The sequence below is a fragment of the Apium graveolens genome, chromosome 1 (assembly GCF_009905375.1).
Source record: "Apium graveolens cultivar Ventura chromosome 1, ASM990537v1, whole genome shotgun sequence".
NCBI classification, from domain to species: Eukaryota; Viridiplantae; Streptophyta; class Magnoliopsida; order Apiales; family Apiaceae; genus Apium; species Apium graveolens.
In genome coordinates, this window is record NC_133647.1 from 104,208,906 (window position 1) to 104,215,974 (window position 7,069).

General features: G+C 35.3%; 1 pseudogene; it reads right to left on the bottom strand.

The window, feature by feature from the left end:
* Window positions 1-4,338: 4,338 nt before the first annotated feature.
* On the bottom strand, window positions 4,339-5,988 carry LOC141695373 (lon protease homolog 2, peroxisomal-like; annotated as a pseudogene).
* Window positions 5,989-7,069: the final 1,081 nt, after the last annotated feature.

Below are 7,069 nucleotides of genomic sequence, written 5' to 3' on the forward strand. Positions count from 1 at the left end.
TTTCTATAAATCATAATAAATTCATTTTAATTCCAAAAATTATAGAAAAATCATTTTTAATTCTGATTTTTCTTAAATAATCATTTAAAAATTATTTTTGGGTTTTAAAAATGAGTAACAATTATTTATACTGAATAATAAATTGAATTAACAGTGTTTAATTGATAATAATTAAACCGTTAGTCCGATTCGAGTGAAACGAAAGCCTGTTGACTCAGAAAAATGAATTTTTTTCATTAAAAATAATATTAAAGTTTAATTTCTTTTAGAAATTAGTTGATTTTGTTACTTGTTTGATTATCAGTCGAAATGCGTGCCGAGACGAGTCCGAAAAATTCTGAAAAAATGGAAAACGAGTCAGATAACGATCAGTTGAGCGATCAGCGAGTCGATTTTGGTTCTAAAAATTATTTTAACTATAAAAATGATTATGTGCTTATGTACTTATGTGTATTATGTGGTTAATTAAGTCTTATTTGCTAATAAATAATACATGAGTCAGTCATAAGCGCATGGGTAGATGTTAGGAACGGTGTGACATCGATTCAAGATGCAATTGAAGTACGAAGTGACTTAACCAGTCTATTTTGCTAACAGAAGCTAAGCCAGCCATGCAAGTTAAGTCGGTATTAGTCTAAGGTGATAGACGACAGTGATCAAATTGCAGTGAGTCGCGCAGAAGGCAAGTTTTTCCCCTATTCTACTTTCAGAATAGTGATATTTATTCAAATGCTTATCAGATTTGCACTCTTTTGATTCTTGTTCTTAAGCACTGATACACACTTGCTATTCCTTTGTTCATATTTCATATCGATTCTTGATTTCTCCGTTTCTTTGGATTTCTGATTCATATCCCGTTGATGATGCATTGAGATTGATATATTCTGGTGATTAGAATATATCAAAGCATACCGATTGTTCCGGTTGCTAAGCGATGGACTGGATAATGATATTTTTGGGATTGAGTGTGTCTTAATCCTGAGGACCGGGATTTGACTGGTGCCTTGACATTGGTCATAGTGCCTGGGTACCCGACTGGATCTATATAATGATATAGATCTGCATTATATTCTGACTGATCAGCAGAATATAGATGCGAACTTATGTCCAGTTTAGTTCATTTGTACTCGCCAGTAATGGCCTTCTTACGATTCTCGTGAGGGTTATATCTTTACAGATATACCCGGGATTACGGATTCATTTAAAATGCTTTAACAATGTTTATATTTTGTGGACTTGTTGAGCAATTTTCGGCTCACCCCTTTTGTTGTTATTCACCTTATTGTTTTAAGTTAAGAAGGAATATGAAACCCATCAGGACTCGAGTGGTAAAGAAACGGGTCAAGCCTCGGGATCCTCTCATACCCAAGGTGTTGATCCCAATCCAGGAAGAAAGCTTTGAGTTGCCCGAGCAGGTGGAGTGTTGATAGATAGTGTGTGTGTTTGAATAAAAGTTGAACTTAGTTTAAAATGAAATAGACAATGATTTGTAATAAAGAGAGTTTGTGAGATTTTGAATGTTGGTTTGTAATAAAAGTAGTTAGTGGTTCTTATTTTCATACTTCAACCTAAAAAGATCCTGGTTAGTGTTAAAGGGGTTCCGTTTCATTTCTTTATTTATTGTTAATTAGGTTGTACAGGTTTGGAGATTAGCTAGTAACCCCCAGACTTATACCCCGGGTCTGGAGGGCGTTACACCATAGAATCAACCAGTTCCACTTTTAAGCACTCCTCTTTATCAGTAGGGAATTTCATGGCATTGAGAATATTAAAGGTCACATCCTGATCCAGTACTCGCATAGTGAGCTCACCCATCTGCACATCAATCAAGGTTCCGCCAGTAGCCAAGAATGGTCTTCCCAAGATTATGGGAATCTTTTTATCCTCCTATCCATCTTGGCCAAAACATCCTCCACAATGCCTCGTGGGTATGTAATAGAATGATTGGCCAACTGTAAGGACATATATGTAGGCTTTGGATCAGGTAAACCCAACTTATTGAAGATAGACAAAGGCATCAGATTGAAGCTAGCTCCCAAATCACATAAACACTTGTCGAACGACAAGTTTCCGATGGTGCAAGGAATAGTGAAGCTTCCAGGAACTTTAAGCTTCGGAGGCAACTTCTGTTGCAGCACAACACTACATTCCTCCGTAAGAGCAACAACCTCTAAGTCATCGAGCTTCACTTTCTGAGAGAGAATACCTTTCATAAACTTCGCATAGCTAGGAATCTGTTCAAGAGCTTCAGCGAAAGGTATGTTGATGTGAAGTTTCTTGAACACCTCCAGAAAGTTAGCAAATTGCTTATCCAACTTTTGCTTCTGCAGCATCTTAGGAAAAGGAGGTGGAGGATAGACCCGTTTATCCCCTGTATTACCCTCAGGAGGAGTATGTTCCAAAGTTTTATTCCTTGATTCCACTTCTGCTTCCTTTTGCACATCTTCTTCAGCCACAACTTCAGATTCTGGAACTTGAGATTTTTCGGGGTTCACAACCTTCCAAGACCTCAATGTAATTGCCTTGACCTGCTCCTTAGCTTCCCCCTTTCCTGGAACTTCTGTGTCACTAGGGACTGTACCAGGTTGTCGATTCAACAAAGCATTGGCAATCTGCCCAATTTGATTCTCCAGAGTCTTGACAGAAACCGCTTGGCTCTTGCACATGAGCCTCAACTCCTAAAATTCATATTTTTCATTAGATTGACTTGTACTTCCTGCGGTAGTTGTTGAAATTGGAGTTGTTGTCTTGGTGCATATTGTGATTGTTGAAAACCAGGAGGGTTGAATTGCTTTACTGCATACTGCTGATAAGACTGTTGCACCGCATTCTGATTGTTGCTCCAGCTGAAGTTAGGATGATTGTGGTTGTTGGGATGATAAGTGGTTGGAACTAGTTGCCGCGACCTCTGAAAGTTGCTTACAAACTGAGCTGATTCACTAGAAATAGCACACTGCTTGTTAGTGTTTGTGCCCTAGAGACAACACTATTATGTTTATATTATGAAAAATTTGGATTATTAATTATGATTATATATATTATTCTTTAGTAATTTATTATATCTTTATTTTCTGTGATAAGATGTTAGATTAATAAATGTCCATGGAATATGATATGTAAATCTATATCTCTAAGTACGTGACTTAGAAATGTGATTATGAGAATAGTATTGATATTCCTAAAGGTCCCTAGTCAAGTATTATTGTTAAGGGATGATAATAAATACATTGAGACTAGTGTGTTTGTTGGCTGATCATCACATCTCATTGATCATAGGTATGGTGATACTAAAGTCAAAACACAGGCACATGTATTATATACATGGTGTTGGATTGACCCGTTGTGAGATACTACATGTTTATAGTGTCATAAGTTAATCTCACAGTGATAATGATGTATTAGTCCTTTGACCTGAAATCATTATATTTCTATACGAGAATTAATATACTTTGATACTATTGAAAGCTATCCTTGACCGGGTAATACACTACTAGAAAAAGTAGAATCGACATCGGCTAAAAACCGATGTCTATGAACAAAAAAATCCGATGTCTTCGTGGGTGATGTTAAAGACCCCCATTTAACATCGGTTTTAAACTGATGTTAAAGAAGACGTATAACATTAGATTTTAAAGATGTTAAATTTCTAATGCATATCTAATCTTCATATATTATCATAATATGATATTTTTATCAATTTAAACATATGCGAGATAAGCAAAATATTTCCATTTACTCATTAAACTGATGTTACTTATACCAGTAACAACGGTTTGAAAGATAAACCGATGTAAACATAACTTTTGACATCAGTTCTTTATTTCAAACCGATATCTATTGGTCATAAACCGATGTCTAAAAACTTTATAACATCGGTTTTTTATTTTAAGTTTTTGTTGTTATAGTATTTAACATCGGTTTTGTTTGATGCAACTGATGTAAATGTTCAACTAAAATTGATGTATTAAGCTTTAATAGACATCATTTTGCACTGCAATGATGTATGTACTTTTTTTATTAATGCACATTTTAAAATTAATATATTTTTTAGTTGCAAAACTTCAGTTATCATTACCAAATCACGATGATAAAGTCTTACAATGACGAAAAACCAGAAACATATAATTTTCAAAGATACAACAATAACAATCCGATATCTATTTTAAAAAATAACAACCAAAGTAATTTATATCTTTACTATTCTGAAGAAAGAATAACAAAACTCTTCTTTCTATCAGATGTATTGATGTGTGCGTGCCTTATCGTGCCACCGTGTACTTCAGTCCCTCCCATGTTTGGATTCTTCCAGCTTTTGTACAAATCCTGGATGAGCTCCTCCTATCTATAGGCTTGGGCACAAACCAATACAGCATACTTCGTAATCTCAGGCCAATCTTGGGATTCAACAATCTATACTCAAGCAAAAAACCTGGTATTAAACGAAAGAAACAATAATAGATAAAGAATAATTGAACTGGCCGGATAGACAACAATATTAACTTATATCAAACTTGCCCAATTCCATAATGAAGGCATTGTAAAAATGCGACAAGAAGAGATCAGTTTAGGCATATAGAAATTCTAACTCTATTCTCTAAGATGAGCGTCTATCACGGGCAACCACAAAAGGTTAATAAATAGACAGAAACAGGCAGAATATGCACCTTATCCTTAACACCACCAACAGGTAAAACTAGACCTTGTAGTGTCATTTCCCTTGTCATTGTTGTATCTGATCTTACTTTTGTCTGACTAAACAGTAACACCAGGACTGTTAAAAGGGCCACACCTGTAGAGGGACCATCTTTAGGTATCGCACCAGCAGGAAAATGAATGTGAACATCCCGTCCTTCCAACAGATTTATTTCCTTCGTAGCGGCGAACTTAAGCTCAGTGGCCCTTGATCTTACCTAAATTAAGAATCACACTAGGAAAGAGTATATGTCATGTGAAGTAATTTTATACATCTTTTGGTAGTTGATCTGTTCTTCTTGAAACTTTATAGTGATGCTACAAATAAATTATGCATTGAGAAAATATATATACGACACTGACATGACATGACATAATAAAACACGCATCCAGAACCACACATAGAAAACATTAATATGAGTAAATGAGTATCTTATAAACCATTTTTACTTCATGGCATTATACACAATACCAAAATACCATTACTGTACCGAAACACATAATAGTTTTACACAACTTAAATCCTGTCTTGATCCGGAATAAAATGCCATAATCTCAAGAAATATTTGGAACTGCTGTGTCATGTCTAGAATATGGTACCACAACTTGCAAGTAACTATAAATAGATGCTTATTGTCGTATTCTCTTAATAAGAAAAATTGACCAAGACTCAGATCAGATTTACTTTTCTGGGAAAACGTTAGCTTAATTTATATATATGCATCTGCTTGGCATAAAAAAATGTAACAGATTTACCCAAGTAAGTACAATCTGCGCCGATTCTTTAATAACATCACCAAGTTGACCAGTGAGATGCAGGTCACCCTTCCCCGTCATAGACGTAGCTTCCACAAATTGAACCTCTCCTCCGAATACAGTCCATACCAATACAACTGATAAGTGATATCCCAGGTGCTGCAACCCGCTCTCCAGTTTCTGTGTCATCAAAGCGTGGAGGCTGCATCAAAGCGTAGGAAAAAAACCTCAGATCTACTAAGCATAACAGATATACAACATATAAATCTATAAGAGAACAATTAAAGGTCCGAGAAGAGGACAAACATTCAGTAAAACTCGACCAATATGCTTTTGTCTGTATACAAGTATTCCTATATTAGCTAGTTCCAAACACCTAAACCAGCAGCTGACAAATAATTCCACACATGCTATCTTAAACACGAATTTTTATAATTGAAGATAAATGATTACCCTTAATACTTTTTCCAGCATGGATTCATTAAAAACTAATGGTGAATTAAGCCTGAAATCGCTTGACATCTCGTGATTGTCACCCATCATTCCATCATTTTAACATTGAAAATTGTTTGTTTATATACAGAACATCAAAAAATACAAGAGGTAGAGCCACCAGGCTTCAGCAAATAATAACAGAATGTTAGTTTCAAGCATCTCCTTATTATGACTTATTAAATTTATAACAAAGTAGTAAGTTTCAAACAGTTAAATATGACAAGCAGTCACCAAACTATTTTGATATCATATGGAACAACATCTTCAGCATTAACCGTAAAAGGAGGTGCCCCAGGCCTCAAACTCACTGGAAATTCAGCATCTCGTAGTAAAACTTAATCAGCCACTCAGGCCACACAATGCTAACTGAAACATCAAGATACCTCATGTGAATAAGTTGATAGCATGGACTCTATTGATACTGCAAAATCTGATGCATACCGCAAGGCCAAGGAAGCTGTTTCAGGTTCCACCTACAATATAAGTTGTGTTTCAGGTTGCAAGTAAGATATCAGAAAAATAGACATAATGAATAAGCAATTAAGCATAAAAGCACCTCACCTGATCCACCAAAGCATATAAGACATCGATGATGCAGGGAAGGCAGCACAAACCGTAATGCTAATGACGCATGCCAGTGTCATGCAAAACACAATAAAGAATATATCAAAAGCCAAATATATTATACAAAGCCTGCGTTAAGATCACATATAATCACTTATTTAGATTTTATTATGATAGTTCAAATTTAAGGAAATAGTATCAAAACGAACCAATAGAACCAATAGAGCTGCGGGGATTGCTCAACTAAAGCTTGCCCATCAAGGGAGACCAATAAAACCCAAAGATCCACCACACAAAGGAAAACATTGTATTTGCTGATTCCAAATTCTTCACTACAGAACTAAGAATGAAAACAGAGTCAAATGAGCATATAATATATTAACTCCAAGAAATTACCTCAAACTTTCCGTAATAAATTGTGTTTATCTCGTGCATTTACTCTATATATATAATGTAAGAATACAAGTATTTGACAGCAAGGTTCGGGTGTATAAACCTGACTTATCATAGCTCACAGATTCGTCTTGAATATAACAATAATGTTATGGACAGAGCTAAAAAC